Raw genomic sequence first — 22,585 nt, 5'->3', positions numbered from 1 at the left:
TTCCTGAATTTGATGCTTTTATCACCATTTGCAGGATTCCGCTCTAAATATTCTCTTATCTGCTGCACTAAATATATTTTGAAATAAATATTTCAAAATTAGCACAACCTTTCAAATACATTTTCCACAATTTGGACTTCAGTCATGTGGATACTTCTTTTCTCAGTCACCTGTGAAAATCTGTTCTGTAGTTGCACACTCAAGTCCAAAGTTGTTCACCCCTGTACAGTGGACACGACCCTTTTCTCCTTTCACAGAGATTTTGTGACACAACCTTTTCCTCCAAACAAACTGTAAAGTCATTTTGCATCCAGTGACTGTCGGGGCATCTGTTCACTGCCATTAACATTCAGCTGAGCAAAGTCACATCCAGACACTAATCAATTGATCAATATTTGTTCCTCTGTTGCATTTAATGCGAAATGAGCTGAGCAACAAAGAAGCAGACTGCTGTGTTTGCTAAATGTGTGCATTTTGTCCTGAAAGGCCCAGCAGTGATGTAGCAAAGACTGATGTCTGTTTGTTGGGCTTTTGTTTGTTTTTTTTTTGTATGAGATGCAGAAAAGGCTCTCATGTTCCAGTCAGAGATTATATGTGCCCCTGAGGACGAGGAGAGACCAGAACAGATAGTCCTCACCTGTTTGCTTTGTGTCGACCATCTGTTAGAAAGATGAGCTTTACACTGCTAGCATGTGATCACGGGATTAGCATTGTGAATCTGTTGCTAACTGCCATAAAATTAATGGATGGGGCTGAAACTCATTTGTTAACCTCCTCACTAAACAGACTATACGACACAAACGTTTGTCCATTTGACAGTGCTTGTGCTTATTTGCAGAAAGCTAACAGAGGCCTGGCTGAAAATGAGCCCCGGCCGCTAAAGGAGACTAAAAACCTGCCACGTCGTCTGACATGTGTGAGGTATTTAAGGCACAATCTTCTCTTGCCACAAGAATCTTTTATTACAGCCCTCCCACCTACTGCAGCCACACCAGCTTTTAGTTTTTCAAAGAGACTTTAATCACTTTAATATGAAAGCTGCTAAGTATCCCCAATAATCACTTTGATGAAATAGAGCACATTTTAAACAGCCCCCTGCTGCATTTCGGCTTTTCACTCCTGCTTTTCATCATTCTTTTCATCATTCCAGTTCTAATTCTGGATCCTGATTTCTAATTTACAACCTTTATGGCTTTTCCCAACACCAACGTACTTCATTTCTGTCGTACGCTTTGTCTACTTTTTCCAGAGTGCTCATTCTGCTGGACATAGCAGGTTTAACCTTGTGAAATACCCTGTTCTAATTTATTTCAAATAATTATGCATGTATTAGGTCATGTAAATGACAAAATATGAACATTCATTAAGTGCCAACAATTGTGAGAGTAACGAGATGCTCACAGTTTTTGTGCTTGATGTGCATGTAGACAAAGGGAACACATTTGATTTATTTATTTATTTTTTTTATTGCAATTAATGTCTGGTTTTTCTGCTAAATGTCCTCAAAGTTCCAAAATCCTGTATGTGCTTTCAGAAACACCTTTGCTATCATCAGATTTTAGGCCTGAAATCACTCATGTAAGACCTCTATGACATATGTCTTATAGAGTCATGAGATACCTGGACAGAGGTGTTTTGCAATGTCAACGCTTTTTCAGAAAAACAGTGGTGCAAGTCTTCTGGATTCTGGTACTTTGACATTGAGATACATTTGGGAGAAGCTTATGGAGTCGAGAGATCACTGGATGAATGTGTTTGGTGACATGTTTGCAGGAGAACAAAGTTTTTACAGCCTTGGCACTTACTATATCGTAGTAAAGCTTAGATGCTAACGAGTGACTTAAGGTAATGACTGGATGTCTTTGGAACAAGGTCTTGGTATCCTTAAATAGCTCCTTGGGTATTGCTGAAATGACTTTGTATCAATCGAAGACTTACTTCAGGAGCCTCAGATGAGGAGAATCGCCTGCATTTTGAGGGAAAGTATGACCCACTGCCCATGATGCACATTTCTCTGTGCATGACCCAGCTTGCAGGTTCTTCAGTACTGAGGACCAAGCAATGGGAAAAGACCAATGTGACACCCTAGTTTGACCTGGCTGCGGCACATTGTTGGCTAATTTCTACAATTGGGAATGGACCAGTTGTCTGCCTGGATTGTCTGGGTAGTTCAAGGAACTTCCCTAGTGTGATGGATGCTATTTTACTTGCTCCCGGACTTGATATAATCTCTGACATATTATGCAGTTTTTAAAATATATCCCTGCTTCCCTCTTTCTGCCTTTCATTATTATGAAGTTGGTGGTTTTGACAAAAATGGCTACCATAACTATCTAAAAAAGAACAATATTACATTTTTAAACACCTGGAAATTATTTACAATGAATTGTTTCCTGTTTCCACACGGGAGGAAGGAGAAGGACAAAAATTAATCCTATTTGTATTAATATCATATCATGTTTGGAGCGGCCAGTTTTTTTTTTTTTTTCAAAAATGGCTACCATAACTATCTAGAAAAGAACAATATTACATTTTTAAACACCTGGAAATTATTTACAATGAATTGTTTCCTGTTTCCACACGGGAGGAAGGAGAAGGACAAAAATTAATCCTGTTTGTATTAATATCATATCATGTTTGAAGCCGGACATTTTTTTCAAAAATGGCTGACACAACTATCTAAAAAAGAACAAAAGATCATTTTTTGTAACGATAGATAAGAGTTAAAATACAGTCAGATGGGTTTTTCACACCCGTAGTTTCGTCTGTTTGGTGCACCGTCTGGTTGGGAAAAGTCTTGGCAATCAGACAATCATGTATTAACAGTCTCCATGGTTACTCAGTGATTTTGCATTACTGTTGGCAGTTGTCAAACCATAACTAAAGTTATTTCTGCATAAATACATAAGGAAAAATGTAATATCTGGTAAATGAATGACTACAATGTACTCAATACTCCAGTTTTGGCTACCATCTTATCCATGCCTCAAGTGTAGTTGCCCTTATCTGTGCATATAGATATATATACAATTTAAAAAAACATTGGTGCTTACACACAGCTGCAGGGGAATTGGGCACCAAATGTTGCATGAAACAAAACAAACAGAAAAACACAGCAATGAATTTGAATTGCATCAAAGTGGTCCAGTCTGAAGCCAAACTGGAGACCTTTTTCAGTGATGCATTACGCTTTGCTTGCATTGAAGTCTTTCTGTCCCAAAGGCACCAAAAAACAAATTCATATGCATGTCTGTTTTTAAAGAAAGTGAGTGATGCGCTATCTGATAACTGCACCACATAACACAAAAACCAGCCAGCTAAGTATAAATTTGCCTCATTTTAAAGTCTTCTCTCGGCTCTTCAGAATCTAGGACAAGGTATGTCTTTATCTGTAAACCCAAAATGGAACACAAATGGCAGTGACAGAGCTGATATTCAGTTGCAAAACATTAAAATAGTAAAAATAAAGAAGTCAACACTGTCAAGTTTGGGATTTTTAGCACATTTTTAGTTGTGGATAAGAAAGTTTACTTTGACAGAAAAGTCAATGCTCTTTTGTGCTTTAACAGTGACTCTTAAAAAAGAGGTGTTCATTTTTGACATTTGAAGGGATCATATTGTGCAAAACCAGGTTCTGCCTGCCATTTCTTGAGAAATATGGTAGGGGTTATACATATAAAATATACATAAATATATATAACATGTTATACATTTCAAAAATTGGTGTGTTTTGTACTTCTAAGACACAGATCAAGAATTCTGTATCTGACTTTGTGCTACGCTGAGACACACTCACTGAGGCATTTAGCACTACACTTTATACGCCTATATGGTTTGCCTGTTTAAATAGGGGATGTAGCACGGTGGCTTAGTGGTTAACACTGTTGCCTCACAGCAAGAAAGTCATGGGATTGATTCCCAACTGTGACCTTTCTGTGTGGAGTTTGCATTTTCTCCTTGTGTTTGCGTGGGTTCCCTCCGGGTGCTCCGGCTTTCTCCCACATCCAAAGACGTGCAGGTTAGGTGGATTGGAATCTTTAAATTGTTTGTAGGTGTGCATGTGAGTAAGAATGTGTTTGTTTGTCTATATGTGGGACTGCGAGTTCAAGCCTAGAGAGAGATGACTTCACACAGTTTACAACTGGGGAATGAGGTGTACTCCAATGCACAGCACCTCTTGCTGACCATGTTACAAATATGCATACCACATTTTCACTGCAACCGACACGTTGTTATCATACATTCAGATATGCTCTGTGCATGCGGAGGGCTGGGCGGGCAGGCGGACGTATGCTTTGCAGCAAATCTCGATTTGTACAAGGAGGTGGTGGTGGGGGGGGGGGGGGGGGGTTGCCTGCATTCCAGCACCTTGGAAAGCAACTAGTCCATTTCAGGGAACCGTAAGGCACCTTGACACTTGCACAAATTTGGTCCCTACACTGGCAAACATGTGTGCCAATGAGTATACTCAACGTAAACTGTTGTAAGCTGTGCGCGGCTACGTGCCAGTGCATAAAGAAAATTTTGAAATGCTAAAGATTTCTGGCATGCATCAATCTCTTGCCACTTGTGTGAACATTCCACAACCTGTTCTAAAGCACGGCATGTCACTGTGTGTCTATGTGTACAGGGCATCTGAACCTGAAATTAGATTATGAAGAGATGTTACATCTATAATAAACATAATTTTACAGATACATTATCCAACTCATAAGAAGGAATGAAAATGCAGCTGTTTTACCAATGCATTACAATTTATATATTATAAATAATTACCTTTGAGACAAGATTCCATATTTGTTCTCCACCACACGACGTGCACAAGACAACCTGCAGCTGCAGAAAATTTCTCTCTGATTCTGGGAGCAATGAAAGAACGAGTTCATCAGCCAAGTTCTGAGAGCAAATGTGTCATCGGCTATGAAATGATATGGCACAGGCTTTATTTTATATAATGTGGCATCAAGCGGGACAAAGCGGGACATGTTGGCATGGCGAATTGCGTGGCAGTGCGGGGATCAAATTCGTGCAGGTGTCAAGGTGCCTATAGTGTTGTGTGGGCCGCTGAAGAGGAGGTACTGCTGGCCCACCACCACTAGAGGGCACCCTGCTTGGAGTGCGGGCTCCAAGCACGAGAGGGCGCCAGACCCAGAAGAAGTGACAGCTTTCACTCATCCTCTGCACCAGCTGTCACTCGTTCATCATCACCACCATAAAAGCCGGACTGCAACTCCACCTCCCCGCCGAGAAATCGACTACCATTACCAAGGTAATTTCTCTGTGAACTTAAGACTGTGTATCTGACTAAACTCTTCTTTGCAGCCGTTTTCCTGTCGGTGAGACTCGTCTGTGGAGGTGGCGTTTGAGGTGTTCAGCGACGGCTTCGCAACACCTCCCACCCAGATAAGTGCTCAAACAGGAGCTGCACGAGTGTGTGATTGGAGGTGGAGGTGCTTCCTCCCTCTCTGACTGTGGATTTACTGAGTGTGCGGACTCACACTCACTCATCATATTTCTGCTTTCTGCCAGCAGTACCAGGGTCGACAGCCGAAGACAGAGGCCACCTGGGGACTCGGGACTTGGCGGCTCCGGTGTTCTTCAGGCCGTTGGTGGTGGAAGCCGTGTGGGACGCGGCTTCTCTCTCGTCGGGGGTCTTCTATCTTCGAGCCTGCCCACACGTCACCTGGTGTTAAATTGACTGTGCAGATTACAGTACGTTTCATTGTGTATTATCACAACATTAAATTGTTACCTTTTTGGCTTATTCATTGTCCGTTCATTTGAGCCCCCTGTTGTGGGTCCGTGCTACGACACCTTCCCAACAGGATTTCTCGGCCATCGTCATGGATTCCGAGGGGCGTCAACCCGAGCTTGAACGGCCAATGGAAGAGCCAGGAGCGCAGGCGTCAGCGGGAGGCGTGTTGAGTGAGCTGCAGCAGATCTTAACCGCCTTCACGGCTCGGTTAGATTTAGTGACCGAGCAGAGTGTCCTCCTTAATCGGAGGGTGGAGGCTCTCACCGCCAGGGTGGAAGCGTGCGATCAGGGTGCTGCTGCAGCCACTCCTCTGGCTGGTCCTGGGCCTGTATCAGACGTTCCACTGGTCGTTCAACGAACCCCCCCACCATCCCCTGAAGCATACATAAGCCCTCCGGAACCGTACGGGGGCTGTGTCGAGACGTGCGCGGACTTCCTCATACAGTGTTCGCTCGTCTTTTCACAGCGCCCTGTCATGTACGCATCAGACGCTAGCCGGGTGGCTTATGTTATTAATTTGCTTCGAGGAGAGGCACGCGCATGGGCTACGGCGCTTTGGGAGCAGAATTCACGGCTCCTAACGTCTTATACTGGGTTTGTACGGGAGTTCAAACAAGTGTTTGATCATCCCAACAGAGGCGAGACCGCTTCGAACGTGCTGCTGTCGATGAGACAGGGGCGCCGTAGCGCAGCCGAGTATGCAGTCGACTTCCGCATCGCGGCAGCGAGGTCCGGCTGGAATAACGTTGCGCTCCACGCCGCCTTTGTAAATGGACTGTCCCCAGTCCTTAAGGAGCACCTACTGGCTAAGGAGGAACCGTGGGATTTTGACGGGCTTGTCGATTTAGTTATACGTTTAGATAACCGTTTAAACGAGCATCGTCGGGAGCAGGCCGGGGGGCGTGACTGGGCACGAGCCGTCCCTCCCCCTTCCGGTTCCGACAAGGTGACGTCGTCCCCACGCATCACTGCCAGAGAGCTCCGTGTGGCTACAGCTCCCCCTGCTGAGGAGGCTATGGACACGAGCAGGGCCAAATTAAAATCAAATATCAGACAAAGGAGGCTGGCCCGCGGGGAGTGTTTTGTCTGCGGCTCTTGCGAGCACATGCAGAAGGACTGCCCTAAAACGGTCAAACTACAACGCCCGTCCTTAGAAACTGGGCTAAGGGTGGGCCATAACACGCACGCGGGAAAACCCCGCAAATCTGCATGAATCCCAGTAACAATCCTTTGTGGGGATTTAACCCTTCACGCCCCAGCACTGGTAGACACGGGGTCTGAAGGGAATCTGCTGGACAGCAGATGGGTAAAGGAAGTAGGGCTCCCTCTGGTGGCTCTGCCGGCACCATTGCAAGTGCGAGCACTAGATGGCACCCTGCTTCCATTAATCACACATCAGACACAACCAGTGACTTTGGTTGTGTCTGGGAATCACAGGGAGGAGATGGTGTTCCATGTAACACCATCTACCTCCCGAGTGATTTTGGGCTTTCCATGGATGGTGAAGCACAATCCCCGGATAGATTGGCCGTCCAGGGTTGTCACGCAGTGGAGTGAAACCTGCCACCAGGAGTGTTTAGGATCCTCGGTCCCTCCCGGCACTACGGCTAATGAGGAGGTCAAAGTCCCCCCCAATCTATCGGCGGTGCCAAAGGAGTACCATGATCTTGCGGATGTTTTCAGCAAAGATCTGGCGCTCACTCTTCCCCCGCACCGACCGTATGATTGTGCCATCGATTTGGTCCCGGGCGCTGAGTACCCGTCCAGTAGGTTGTACAACCTCTCACGTCCGGAACGCGAATCAATGGAGACCTACATCCGGGACTCCTTAGCTGCCGGGCTGATCCGGAACTCCACCTCTCCGATGGGTGCTGGTTTCTTTTTTGTGGGTAAAAAAGACGGCGGACTCCGTCCATGCATTGATTACAGAGGGCTGAACGAGATCACGGTTCGCAACCGATACCCGTTACCTCTGTTGGATTCAGTGTTCACGCCCCTGCATGGAGCCCAAATTTTCACTAAATTGGATCTTAGAAATGCGTACCACCTGGTTCGGATCCGGAAGGGAGACGAATGGAAGACGGCATTCAACACCCCGTTAGGTCATTTGAGTACCTGGTCATGCCGTTCGGCCTCACTAACGCCCCCGCAACGTTCCAAGCTTTGGTAAATGACGTCTTGCGGGACTTCCTGCATCGGTTCGTCTTCGTATATCTGGACGATATACTCATCTTTTCCCCGGACCCTGAGACCCATGTCCAGCATGTACGTCAGGTCCTACAGCGGTTGTTGGAGAACCGGCTGTTTGTGAAGGGCGAGAAGTGCGAGTTCCACCGCACTTCTTTGTCCTTCCTGGGGTTCATCATCTCCTCCAACTCCGTCGCCCCTGATCCGGCTAAGGTTGCGGCGGTGAGAGATTGGCCCCAACCAACAAGCCGCAGGAAACTACAGCAGTTCCTAGGCTTTGCAAATTTCTACAGGAGGTTCATTAAAGGTTACAGTCAGGTAGTTAGCCCCCTGACTGCCCTGACCTCCACCAAGGTCCCCTTCGCCTGGTCGGATCGGTGCGAAGCCGCGTTCCAGGAGTTGAAACGCCGGTTCTCGACTGCACCAGTTCTGGTGCAGCCTGATCCTGATCGCCAGTACATAGTAGAAGTGGACGCCTCTGACTCAGGGATAGGAGCCGTGCTGTCCCAGAGCGTGGAGGCTGATAAAGTTCTCCATCCTTGTGCCTTTTATTCCCGGAGGTTGACCCCCGCTGAACGGAACTATGACGTCGGCAATCGGGAACTTCTTGCGGTGAAGGAGGCTCTTGAAGAGTGGAGACACCTGCTGGAGGGGGAATCGTTGCCCTTCACGGTTTTCACGGACCATCAGAACCTGGAGTACATCCGGACCGCCAAGCGGCTGAACCCCAGGCAAGCCCGCTGGTCTCTGTTCTTCGGGCGCTTTGACTTCCAGATCACGTATCGCCCCGGGACCAAGAACCAAAAACCAGATGCATTGTCCCGGGTGCACAAAGAAGAAGCCAAAGCGGGGCTGTCGAACCCCACCGAGACCATCATCCCCGAGTCCACTGTCGTGGCCACCCTCACCTGGGACGTGGAGAAGACCGTCCGGGAGGCCCTGACAAGGAGCCCGGACCTGGGGACTGGCCCCAAGAACAGACTGTACGTCCCACCAGAGGCTAGAGCTGCCGTATTGGACTTCTGTCACGGGTCCAAGCTGTCCTGTCATCCCGGAGTGCGTAGGACCGTGGCAGTAGTCCAGCAGCGCTTCTGGTGGGCGTCCCTGGAAACAGACGTCCGGGACTACGTCCAGGCCTGTACCATCTGCGCCAGGGGCAAGGCAGACCATTGGAGGACGACGGGCCTCCTCCAACCCCTGCCAGTGCCTCATCGCCCCTGGTCTCACATCGGCCTGGATTTCATCACGGGCCTCCCGCCGTCCCAGGGCAACACCGTGAATCTCACGATAGTGGACCGGTTCTCCAAGGCGGCCCACTTCGTGGCCCTCCCGAAGCTCCCGACGGCCCAGGAGACGGCAGACCTCCTGGTCCACCACGTCATGCGGCTGCATGGGATACCATCGGACGTTGTATCAGATCGTGGTCCCCAGTTCTCTTCACAGGTGTGGAAGAGTTTCTGCAAGGAGCTGGGGGCCACCGTGAGTCTCTCGTCCGGGTACCACCCCCAGACCAACGGCCAGGCAGAGCGGGCCAACCAGGAGTTGGAGCAGGCCCTTCGGTGTGTCACCTCCGCGCATCCGGCGGCCTGGAGTCACCATCTGGCCTGGATCGAGTATGCCCACAACAGCCAAGTTTCATCTGCTACCGGCCTCTCCCCTTTTGAGGCATGTTTGGGGTACCAGCCCCCATTGTTCCCGCTGGTGGAGGGAGAGGTCGGTGTGCCCTCGGTCCAGGCCCACCTCAGGAGGTGCCGCCGGGTGTGGCGGACCGCCCGCTCTGCCCTATTACAGGCCCGGACGAGGGCTAAGACCCATGCGGACCGCCGGCGTTCCCCGGCCCCCACGTACCGGCCCGGGCAGGAGGTGTGGCTTTCAACAAAGGACATTCCCCTTTGTGTGGACTCCCCTAAGTTAAAGGACAGATACATTGTACCATTTCAAATCCTCAAGATCATCAACCCGGCCGCAGTGAAGCTCCGACTCCCGGCTTCACTGCAGATCCACCCTGTATTCCACGTGTCCCGCATCAAGCCATACCGCACCTCGCCCCTCTGTGCACCTGGACCTACGCCGCCTCCTGCCCGGCTCATCGACGGGGAGCCTGCTTGGACGGTCCGCAGGCTCCTGGACGTCCGTCGTAAGGGCCGGGGGTTCCAATACCTGGTGGACTGGGAGGGGTATGGACCTGAAGAACGCTCCTGGGTGAAGAGGAGCTTCATCCTGGACCCGGCCCTCCTGGCCGAGTTCTACGCAAGACACCCGGACAAGCCTGGTCGGGCGCCAGGAGGCGCCCGTTGAGGGGGGGGTCCTGTTGTGTGGGCCGCTGAAGAGGAGGTACTGCTGGCCCACCACCACCAGAGGGCGCCCTGCTTGGAGTGCGGGCTCCAAGCACGAGAGGGCGCCAGACCCAGAAGAAGTGACAGCTGTCACTCATCCTCTGCACCAGCTGTCACTCGTTCATCATCACCACCATAAAAGCCGGACTGCAACTCCACCTCCCCGCCGAGAAATCGACTACCATTCCCAAGGTAATTTCTCTGTGAACTTAAGACTGTGTATCTGACTAAACTCTTCTTTGCAGCCGTTTTCCTGTCGGTGAGACTCGTCTGTGGAGGTGGCGTTTGAGGTGTTCAGCGACGGCTTCGCAACACCTCCCACCCAGATAAGTGCTCAAACAGGAGCTGCACGAGTGTGTGATTGGAGGTGGAGGTGCTTCCTCCCTCTCTGACTGTGGATTTACTGAGTGTGCGGACTCACACTCACTCATCATATTTCTGCTTTCTGCCAGCAGTACCAGGGTCGACAGCCGAAGACAGAGGCCACCTGGGGACTCGGGACTTGGCGGCTCCGGTGTTCTTCAGGCTGTTGGTGGTGGAAGCCATGTGGGACGCGGCTTCTCTCTCGTCGGGGGTCTTCTATCTTCGAGCCTGCCCACACGTCACCTGGTGTTAAATTGACTGTGCAGATTACAGTACGTTTCGTTGTGTATTATCACAACATTAAATTGTTACCTTTTTGGCTTATTCATTGTCCGTTCATTTGCGCCCCCTGTTGTGGGTCCGTGCTACGACACCTTCCCAACATATAGACTGCTACTGGGAGATCCTGTCCACACCACAGTTGTACTATGTTAATGAAGTCCCTAATAGGTTTAATTACGTTGTCATTGTATCAAGGCAGTCATTACTACATCCTTATTAAGATCTTGCTGCATCCTGATTGGACAGTGTCCTGCCTACATATTTTATGAATGTGTCCAAAGTTCAGCTGTGTCTTCCACTTTCATGGAGACAATAATACTTCCTTACCGTATTTTCCGGACTATAAGTCGTACCGGAGTATAAGTCGCAACAGCCACTTTATCCATTATAAAGGAAAAAAAAAACATAAATAAATCACACTGGACCATAAGTCGCATGGACATACAGGTATGTTAACATGAAAAGTTCAGATGATAATATTGTGACAGCTACCGTTTTCGGATGCATATTTCACCAGTCGTAACTTGTAATCTGCAGAGTATGATTTTATTTTGGTGGCATTTTTTCAGGTTTTCTCCGCTGTCTTGTTATCAGTAATGTTGAAATTTTAATTTTTCTATGGTAGTCAGAAGTCGCAGGAACAGTCACACAAGCCTTGAGTGCCCTCTCGTGAGCTGCATTTTACATACGGATATGTTTGTATTTTGCAGACCACATTGCGAGCCGAACCATAACCCGCACCATCGCTGAACGGTTCTTTTCTAACATATTACCCTTGTGGACCATAGTACACACCAGATGTCAGCTGCCGATGTTCGTGCAGCACCTACCTGCGCAGCTCATGACCTCCCTGTGGTGGCGACGCCAGCTCCTTCCAAGTGCAGACGTTAATCCTCCGCCGTTGCTCACCCAGTGCTCCCACGCAGCTCTCAGCGTCAACTTAAACACTCTGTTCACACTGATTCCAAGGGTTGAAGCTGTTTTGTTAGCCCTCCCGGAATAACAGCAAGCACGCTGTTTCACAATCATTGTCTAGGTGAGGTGAGGAATACGCATCCAATGTTCTGTTCTCTGATTGGTTATCACGACCAGCGTGACCTATAGGGCAGCTGCCATACTACAGTGCCCATGATGCACTGCATTTCCGTTTCCGGTGGCCATTTTAAAGCATAGAGTGACTCTGTCACGTAAAATTGTTTTATTACGATAAATTAATTGAGAATCTACCGGTATATTTTTCATTTATAAGTCGCTCTGGAGTATAGGTCGCACCCCCCGCCAAAACATGTAAAAAAGTGCGACTTATAGTCCGAAAAATATGGTACAAGCGGCCGAGATGAGTTTCCTCCGAAGGGTGGCTGGGCACTCCCTTCGAGATAGGGTGAGGAGCTCGGTCACTTGGGAGGAGCTCGGAGTCGAGCCGCTGCTCCTCCATGATGAAAGGAGCCAGTTGAGGTGGCTCGGGCATCTTTTCTGGATGCCCCCTGGACGCCTCGCTGGAGAGGTGTTCCAGGCACGACCCATCGGGAGGAGGCCTTGGGGAAGACTCGGGACACACTGGAGAGACTACGTCTCTCGGCTGGCTTGGGAACACCTTGGGGTTCCCCCGGAGGAGCTGGGCGAGGTGTGTGTGGATCAGGAGGTCTGGGCGGCTTTGCTTGAGCTGCTGCCCCCGCGACCCAACTCTGGATAAAGCGGAAGAAAATGGATGGATGGAAGGTGCATCAACAAAGTAAATGGTGTGAATACTTATGTACAAGTGATTTCTTAGTCATTTTTCATTTTTAAGAAATTAGCAAAAATGTCAAAAACTCTTTTTTTCATGTTTTCTTTATGGGGTGTTGTGAGTAGAATTTTGAAGGAAACAATGTATTTTCTCCATTTTGAAATAAGGCTGTAACATAACAAAAAGTGAAGTGCTATGAGTACTTTCCGGATGCACTGTATCTGTTCCTTATGTGTTTCTACTACATTGTACAAGTTCTTACTGTGTCCACCCATATTTTGGGGACATAGCAGCAACATGGCTGAGTGTGACAGGGATTTTCAGTGTCTTGTCCAAGCCTGCAGACAGGTAGCTTAAAGCAGATCTGTTCAGGTCTGGAATCATATGCTGGTGCCATCCATCACTGCATCCACTATACCACAGAACCTCTCTGGCCCCATATGGCAACCAACCAGGCGGACATCTGGTCCAACCCCCCCTCTCAATATTAATAATAATAGTAATAATACATTTTATTTGTAATGCACTTTACATTCCATGGAATCTCAAAGTGCTACAGAGCAGAGACTAAAAACAAACAATGTACAGGGTCAAAAACAATAAAATATATTCATAAAACATAACCACACAGATAAAATCAAACATTTTAAACATTTTAACATTTTTAACATTTTAAAAGGCCCTTTTAAATAAAAATGTCTTGAGGCCTTTTTTAAATGCCCCCACACTCTGTGGGGCCCTCAGGGTCTCTGGAAGGGCATTCCAGAGCTGTGGGGCGACTACCTGGAAGGCCCTGTCTCCCATGGTGGAGAGCTTGGATCTGGGCTGGTGCAAGCGGTAGGTGGACGTGGTGGAGCGGAGGGTTCTTGGGACGGTGTGTGGCATGAGGAGTTCACTAAGGTAGGCAGGGGCAGTTCGATGTATGCATTGGTGTGTAGGGAGACAGAGTTTGTACTGAATTCTTTGTTGAATGGGCAGCCAATGAAGGGATCTGAGGACTGGAGTGATGTGGTCATATTTGCACCTCCTCGTCAGGACCCGGGCAGCACAGTTCTGAATGTGCTGCAGCTTTTGTAGACTTTTGCCGGGGATCCCGACGAGGAGGGCGTTGCAGTAGTCCAATCTGGAGGAGACAAAGGCATGGATCAACTTCTCTGCATCGGATTGGGAGAGGGAGGGGCGGAGTTTTGCAATATTTTTAAGGTGGAGGAAAGAGACCTTGCAGAGGTAATGGATGTGAGAGAGTCGAATGTGAGATGTGAATCAAATCTGACACAAAGGTTTGTAACAGATGAGGACAGGGAAATGTTATGGTCAAAGATCGTGATACTGTTTAGGTTTGAGAAGGACTGGGTTTGGTGAGGGGTACCAACAAGGATGGCTTCTGTTTTGCTACTGTTCAGTTGAAGAAAGTTGTCAGCCATCCATGCCCTTATCTCCTCCAGGCAACAGTGAAGTGCAGATGGCAGAACTGTGGTGGGAGTGGGGTCCATTTTTATATACAGCTGTGTGTTGTCTGCATAACAATGAAAAGAAACCTTGTGTTTATTGATTATCTGACCGAGTGGGAGCATGTAGATAGTGAAAAGGCACTCCGCAGCTAACTGTATGAGGTGATGATTTGGACTGTCCTAGGGTCACAAACTCTGTCCTGCCCGTGAGGTATGACATGAACCAGTTGAGTGTGGTCCCAGTAAGTCCAACTATAGACTGGAGGTGATGAAGTAGGATGGTGTGGTCCACAGTGTCAAAAGCAGATGATAAATCCAGTAGTAAGAGGAGTGATGGTGAGCCCTGGTCCACAGTCATAAGCAAGTCGTTCATGACGCGGACCAGGGCTGTCTCTGTACTGTGAGCTGATCGAAAACCGGACTGAAATTTTTCATACACATTATGGATGTGAAGATGACTGTGGAGTTGGGCTGCTACAACTTTTTCCAGGACTTTGGAAAGAAACGGCAGGTTTGAAATGGGTCTGTAGTGGGCCAGGATTTCGGGGTCGAGTGAGGGCATTTTCAGATGGGGGCGAATGACAGCAGTTTTGAGAGCTGGAGGAACCTGACCGGCATGTAATGACTGGTTAATTATTGCTGTGATTAATGGACTGATGGCTGTTAGTCATCTATCTGTGGCAACCAGGAGAAATGTGGGTGTCCCCTTTGCTTTTTTAGTTGCTAGAGCCCTCAACATTGAGGTACCTGCATTTTGGATCATCCTATCAGAGAAACACAACATATGGTCAAAATGCACCCTCATGATGTCAGCGGGTCTCATGAAATAATAGTCCAGTTGACACAATATCATTCAAGGATCTTCTGCAGAAACTTTGTACCAGACATCCAGTCGTCACTTTAAGTCACTGATTAGTGTCCTAATCTCACAACCTTTCATAGAAGTCAAGAAGCACCAGAGCCCAAAATACTAGGTGCTTTGTCCTGGAAATCACGCCTGCAGGCCACACCTTGAATCAAAACATTTAATTTGATCTATAATCATGAGTAATGAATTAAATACGATCAAGATATGAGTTTGTGCTGTGAGTTATAAATCCAGTCACAGTGTTGTAGAAATGAGCTGGTTTGACTAAAAAACTCAAATTTTAAGTAGTGCCATGATGACAGTGATGGAAACCAGCAAATGAGTCTTTGTTGACTTATTTATCAGCTCTTGTGTGTTACCTTGGTATATCTCTCTGCCTTTTGGCAGTTGCACTGCCTTGTGGTTTATTTATGCCATATCTCATCATTTATTAAAAACTCAGTCAGTGGAGCAGGGGAAGGAGCACTCGGAAGGCAAGTCGACAGGCTGCTCGGGAATCATCCTTCCCTTATGCCAACTGAGGCTGCTCCTGTCCTTACACCTCGTACTGAGCGCTAAAAACCCGGGGAGGCGCAATGACAAAGGGTGCATCATCAGGATTGTCAGCAACTGTCAAGCTTCAAAGAAAAAAGTCCTACTATCGATGTGAAAAATATAAATAATTTGAGGAATTAAGGGTGTAATTTGATTCATTTTTTGGAGATTCCTTTAGGGTTTTGCTGTCTGTGACATCAAATGAGCAGCTGAGGCCATTTCTTAGCCCAAGCAGATAAATAACTGATCTGGTACGATTATGAAAAGTTTAGAGCATTGACAGAAGTCAATCTCTTTCACCTTTGGTGAACATTTATTGTATTTTACCCTGTTGAGATATCCCATAATCCCTTGTGCATCAGAGAAGCGATGCAGTCAAAACAACATGGAGAAACCACATGACGATGATTGCAAATGAACATTATACTTCCAAAAATATACATTTTTATGCCTTTCATAACATTTAGAAGAGACTTCATGAGACCCCTGAACACTTGCTAAAACAAATATTCAGTGTCTGCTACCTTCAACCTGCGTGGAACTTCATTAACGCAAACTGAATTTCAGATATCTTATATATATACTCAACAAAAATATAAACGCAACACTTTTGGTTTTGCTCCCATTTTGTATGTGATGAACTCAAAGATCTAAAACTTTTTCCACATACACAATATCACCATTTCCCTCAAATATTGTTCATAAACCAGTCGAAATCTGTGATAGTGAGCACTTCTCCTTTGCTGAGATAATCCATCCCACCTCACAGGTGTGCCATACGAAGATGCTGATTAGACACCATGATTAGTGCACAGGTGTGCCTTAGACTGCCCACAATAAAAGGCCACTCTGAAAGGTGCAGTTTTGTTTTATTGGGGAGGGATACCAGTCAGTATCTGGTGTGACCACCATATGCCTCATGCAGTGCAACACATCTCCTTCGCATCATCCGTGAAGAGAACACCTTTCCAACGTGCCAAACACCAGCGAATGTGAGCATTTGCCCACTCAAGTCGGTTACGACGACGAACTGGAGTCAGGTCGAGACCCCGATGAGGACCACGAGCATGCAGATGAGCTTCCCTGAGACGGTTTCTGACAGTTTGTGCAGAAATTCTTTGGTTATGCAAACCGATTGTTTCAGCAGCTGTCTGAGTGGCTGGTCTCAGACGATCTTGGAGGTGAACATGCTGGATGTGGAGGTCCTGGGCTGGTGTGGTTACACGTGGTCTGCGGTTGTGAGGCTGGTTGGATGTACTGCCAAATTCTCTGAAACGCCTTTGGAGATGGCTTATGGTAGAGAAATGAACATTCAATACACGAGCAACAGCTCTGGTTGACATTCCTGCTGTCAGCATGCCAATTGCACGCTCCCTCAAATCTTGCGACATCTGTGGCATTGTGCTGTGTGATAAACCTGCAGCTTTCAGAGTGGCCTTCTATTGTGGGCAGTCTAAGGCACACCTGTGCACTAATCATGGTGTCTAATCAGCATCTTGATATGGCACACCTGTGAGGTGGGATGGATTATCTTAGCAAAGGAGAAGTGCTCACTATCACAGATTTAGACTGGTTTGTGAACAATATTTGAGGGAAATGGTGATATTGTGTATGTGGAAAAAGTTTTAGATCTTTGAGTTCATCTCATACAAAATGGGAGCAAAACCAAAAGTGTTGCGTTTATATTTTTGTTGAGTGTATATATATATATATATATTACTCAGGAACAAACAGCACATTAAACATTTCATTTATTTACTGTTGCTCTGTAATTCCATTGAGGAACACAAGAAACAAACAGATATTTTGTTACCATACGTATATGGTTGATTGAGGGTATTTATGAATGCAAATGACCCAGAATGTAAAAGATCATTTGTTTTTTACAACATGTGGGATTTATCAACCTTTGATACTGAGTGGGCAGCGTTGTGGATTAGTGGTTAGCACTGTTACCTCACAACAAGAAGGTCCTGGGATCACTTCCCACCTGGTGCTTTCTATGTGGAGTTTGCATGTTTTCCCGGTGTTCGTGTGGATTCCCCCGTTGCTCTTGCTTCCTCCTACTTCCAAAAGACATGCAAGTTGCGTGAACTGGAAACTTTAAATTGACTGTAGGTGTGCGTGTGACTGTGAATGACTGAATCACTGACATCATCAAACCACACCCTGAGACAGGATACCTTCATGCTGAATGGGAAATGGCTGAAAGAAATCAATTTGTTTACAGCAGCCTAAATGTACTGGATTCATATAGCACTTTTGCATCTGCATCAGATGCTCAAAGAACTTTACAATAATGCCTCACATTCACCCTGGTGTGAGGGTGCTGCCATACAAGGCGCTCACTACACACTGGGAGTAACTAACGTTCAGCCTAACGTTCAAAAATTCCACAACCTAAGAGCAATATCCTTTTTTGTGGGGAAGTCAGTGAAGGATAGGTACAATGCATCCACAAACTTTCCGGATGCAGTCTAATCTTTCACTCTACTAAACTTTCTTAGTCAACTACAGTTAAGTTGCCCAACATTATCCGTCTAATCACCGTTTCACATCAACAGCTAAACTTTTAGATTAGTCGTCTTACTTTAGGCTACGGTTTTCACGGGCATAACGGCCTCGCATGTGCCATTGACAAGAGATGGCTCCAATGCACAACAGTTTTGTTTACTTCCAGGTTGGTCGTTGTCATGAACTATGTGAACTTTGTTTCGTTAACTGGGTTTATTGACATTTACAGACCCATACGAACAGCGGAATGACATGAACACCTCTTAGCCTTGCAGTTTCACTCTTTAGTTTCTTCTTCTACACTTCCGTCAAGCCTGTTTGTGCACACAACATTGCTCAGTGTAACAGCAACGCCCGGTGGTTCGTGTGAGAACGGTAACACACACATCATGATAGCTGTCTGCTGCAACCATTGCCAAAAGCAGAGGAAACTCTCCTTTTGGAGGAATACGAGTGACGTAGGTGTAGAGTGTTCCATCAAGGGGTCATACATAATAGCCGCCATTTTTTGACACTGAAGTTTTGTCAACTAAAATAAGATTAGCTTCCTCTGTACCAAGCTAAAACTTTAGTCTGGTAACATGAAACTTTAGCCGACTAAGCACTTTGTGCAACAACTAACATCAAAAAATTAGCCAACTGTAGCAAGGTGAAGTCCGGACTGAAAAGATGTTCCCGTAAGCTTGGCTAACGGGGAATTCCCCCCGTTTGGCTGACCTAGTAGAGTTCTGGTCTTTAATTTGAGTAGTCCAGGGGTTTGATCCCACTGCCGTCCTGGCCACAAAGGTCCTCCGGCCACAACTGGCATTGTCGGTAGGATGTGGGTAGTCACAGAATATGCTTAAATGCATATTCTGTGACTACCATTTTTTTTTACCATTTTTGACTTCGGGGCAAAGTCAGAAATGGTGGGGAGATATATAGCAAGGTGAAGTGCTGACTTGAAAAGACGTTCCTGCTAGCTTGGCTAACGGGGAATTCCCCTTTGCCTGACCTGGTAGAGTTCTGGTCTTTAGTTTGAGTAGTCCAGGGTTCGATCCCACTGCCGTCCCGGCCACAACGGTCCTACAGTCACACAACTAAGTGAGTTTATTCAACAAAACAAGATTAGACTGCTTCATGAAACCGGGCCCAGAGACTCTGAGCACCCTCCTCTGTTTAATGGGAGATGGAGCAATGATGTCATTGCTCTGCTGCAGAGGTACGTACACTGTGACTGCGCCTTCTCTTTTGAAACTTTCTGTACCTTCATTTCCTATGTGCATTGTCCTGAAAACAATAAGGTCGCCTAATAACAATAAAAATTCTTCAAATTTCTAAACAGCAGTGAGAAAGGACAGACCCTCTGTTAACCTCACCAAAGAATGTCACACGAGTGTCAGACACAGCTGGAAAGAACGGGACCACCCAAAGCTTCCTGCTGCAGCCCTGACAAAAAGCTCAGCACTGTGATTCTCAAATCCAACCTGGAACCCTGTGCAAGTCTCCAACAGTACCAGGAACATTCTTCTGTTGCAGTGCAAATAATGGTTCTGTGTAAAGCACAGTTTATTCTTGACAGCGCAGTGCATTGTTTATGATACTGCTGCATAGTAAAGAAAATCCATGTGTTCAATACATTTGCCAATTTATTGAATCAACACTTTTCTACAATCAAAAATCACCCATACCCACAGTTGTTATTGTAGCAGTGTGTGTAGACTGTTAACTTACTGTCCCTCAGCCCTACATAGCCTACAATGAGCTGTAAACTCCACTGTCTGGTGTTGAAGGACAGACTAACTTTTTTTTCCTCTTCGGTGTTCCACAGCCTTTGTGCACATGCCAAATTTGACTCTGTGGTCATGCTGGAACCTTTAGCCCTGCGACAGACTGGCCACCTGCACGTAGCGGTTCCCCGTCTTTGATCTGGTGAATGCTGGGAGACATTCCAACTCACTTTGACCCTAAGTAGGAAAAGCAGCAAATAACGGAGAACCAACTGAAATGAACTATCACATCTGGCAAATATATTTAACAGAAGGACCTTGAAATTGGATGAACTTGCACAGTACTATTCAGAAAATAGGAATGGCTTACAAAAAATGTTGCATAAATAATGAAAAACTTCTAAATGTCAAATAATGTACACTAAAGAGTGTTGATTGTTAAAAGCTTAAAAAAAGAACCTTTGTTGTGCCTGCACTTTACTTTCACAAGTGGATTGTTTTCAGTCAGTTCTTTCATTATTGTACAAGAACATCATCCTCATCAAATCACTATGTAGCTGTATGTCAGAGCAAGCAAGAGTGTGAACATGTGACATACTGTATGTCACAGCAGCACGAAATATACATTAATCTATTAGCAGTGGTGGACACAGTTCCGATAATCCGATAACCGATAATTATCAAAGATAAAGTTTTTATTATCAGATTATCTTATCAGATAACTTTGAAAACCATTATCTAATTATCTTACGATAAATTTTTGGCCGATAATTTTTAGACCGTTAATGTGGTAAACAAAGGTGAACAGATGTGTAGTTCTACCTTGCGCAAACAGAGGAGAGCTGCTTCTAGAAGAAACCGTTCTATCCTCTGCAGGCAAAGGAGAGCTGGTCACAAAAAAACCCCTCATTTCTTTTAACTGATACGCGGCCAATATCGCCCAAGTCATCCAGAGGCATACATTTTGAACTTATGGTTCAAATTTTAACCAAACTTATTTCGGACAAGTTATTTAAATTAATGTCACGTCTGAAGTTTTATAAAGTGAAAATATCAGATATATGTTTTAGTTTTAAAGTAATACGCTACTTTTTAAGGTTTTAGTGTGGACATGCTGTGACCAGGTACATTATGGGTGATAGGGTAATCTCAGTACGTTCATGACAGGAGAAATGCATTTGAGACACTCAGATCAGGCTCGAAGGACAACAGCATTAAACTCTAGTGCCTAAAACCCTTGTGAATATATTCTCTGGGTTTATAGACATTGTTATTGTGTTTGCATTTATTAAATTCCATGCATCTTAAACATAGCAAGTATAGCAACGCAGATTATCTGGAATTTTGTTTTGGCAAGTTTTCAAGGTCTCTACTGCCATCTACTGGTCAGTAGTGTTCATGGCAGTATTCAAACTGAAGCTGGGCAGACACTATGATATTTTCAATCACTGTACTTGGTTCCAGCTCAAACTGTACCACAGAACCACACGGTGCAAAAGTTCAGAGCACACGATTTATGTTCTCACACACATTGTACATTCAAAAACCACACGTCGGACTCGTGTTTCCAGAAGCAAAACGTAAACAGAAGCTTTTTTCAAACTTAATTCACAAAAACTCTCGATGGGAGACATCAAAGTTTTAAAAAAAGTGACATTTTACCCAGAATGCCATCTGTCTGTGTTTGTTACAAAACTTCAGAATTAGTACATTATTCAACATTGAAAGATATATGTTATATCTTAACTTTGCACAAATGACAGAACTGACATTAATGGAGTTATTCTATCAGTATTCATTTTATTTATACACCAAACCATAACTCAGTGCTGCTTTATTTTCCAAGACCTCGGCCTGATGGCAGCATTGCGATTGAGTAGAGTTGAGCTTTGTGGCTCTTCTCAGTTGTTTCTGTGCTGCAAGCCATGTAGTAAACTGGCGCTTCTAGCAGGGGGCAGGACGCTCAAAGACAGAAGTGCTGACTTGTTGTTTGGGACTGTTGTCGCTTTTGATACTTCCAAAAGCGATCGTGGTGTTAAAACTCAAAATCAGCTTGTTAGTAGTTGCAAGTGTACTGGAGACAATACTGGAATTTATCGGTTATCTGTAACTTTCGATAGATTTTTGGGTGGTTTATCAAAGCTTTATCAAAGATAACTTTTCAGTTATCTGATTACATGTTATCAAAGTTAATTTTTTGGTTATCTCTGCCCACCACTGTCCATTGGTTTGTGATATTGTGATGAAAAGTGCCTCATTTTCGTCACGGCAGCACAAATTCATTCTCATTCATTCTGTGATGGCTGCACAAAATTAAAAGTGAAGCAGGGGGTCGGGGTGGTTATGGTTAGGGTGGGGGGGAGGAGTAAGATTAGGTTATGGTTAAGGTTAGGGTTGGGGTGGGATTAGGGTTAGGAATCGTGAGTTAAAAAAGCTCCGTCACGAAAATTTGACTCATTTCGTCACGGGAGCATGAAAAAAAAAATGTGAGACTGGGCTGGTTGGGAATATAATAAACATAACACAATGCTAAAATACCCATATTAGCATTGTGTTCTTCATAATTTGCAGTTGTTCAATTACTTATTAATATCCTATTGTCTTACATACAATTTATACCTGTTCAGTAAAGCTCCTCCATCAATCCGTCAATCAAAAACAATATTTACATTTTAAGAGTGGGAGTTAGATGGCATGCTAACGTTTGCAAAATGTCTTGTAAATGACTTCAGAAGTGTTATCGGGTTACATAATCAGCAGTTTCAGTTTTAGAAGTGTTTATTTTTCTCTAGCTTTTATATAATATATGACAAAGAGGATTTACACACAAACAAAATGGAATTTTGCAGCTAGCTACCAG

The sequence above is a fragment of the Thalassophryne amazonica genome, chromosome 1 (genome assembly GCF_902500255.1).
Source record: "Thalassophryne amazonica chromosome 1, fThaAma1.1, whole genome shotgun sequence".
NCBI lineage: Eukaryota > Metazoa > Chordata > Actinopteri > Batrachoidiformes > Batrachoididae > Thalassophryne > Thalassophryne amazonica.
This window is presented reverse-complemented; position numbering follows the sequence as displayed.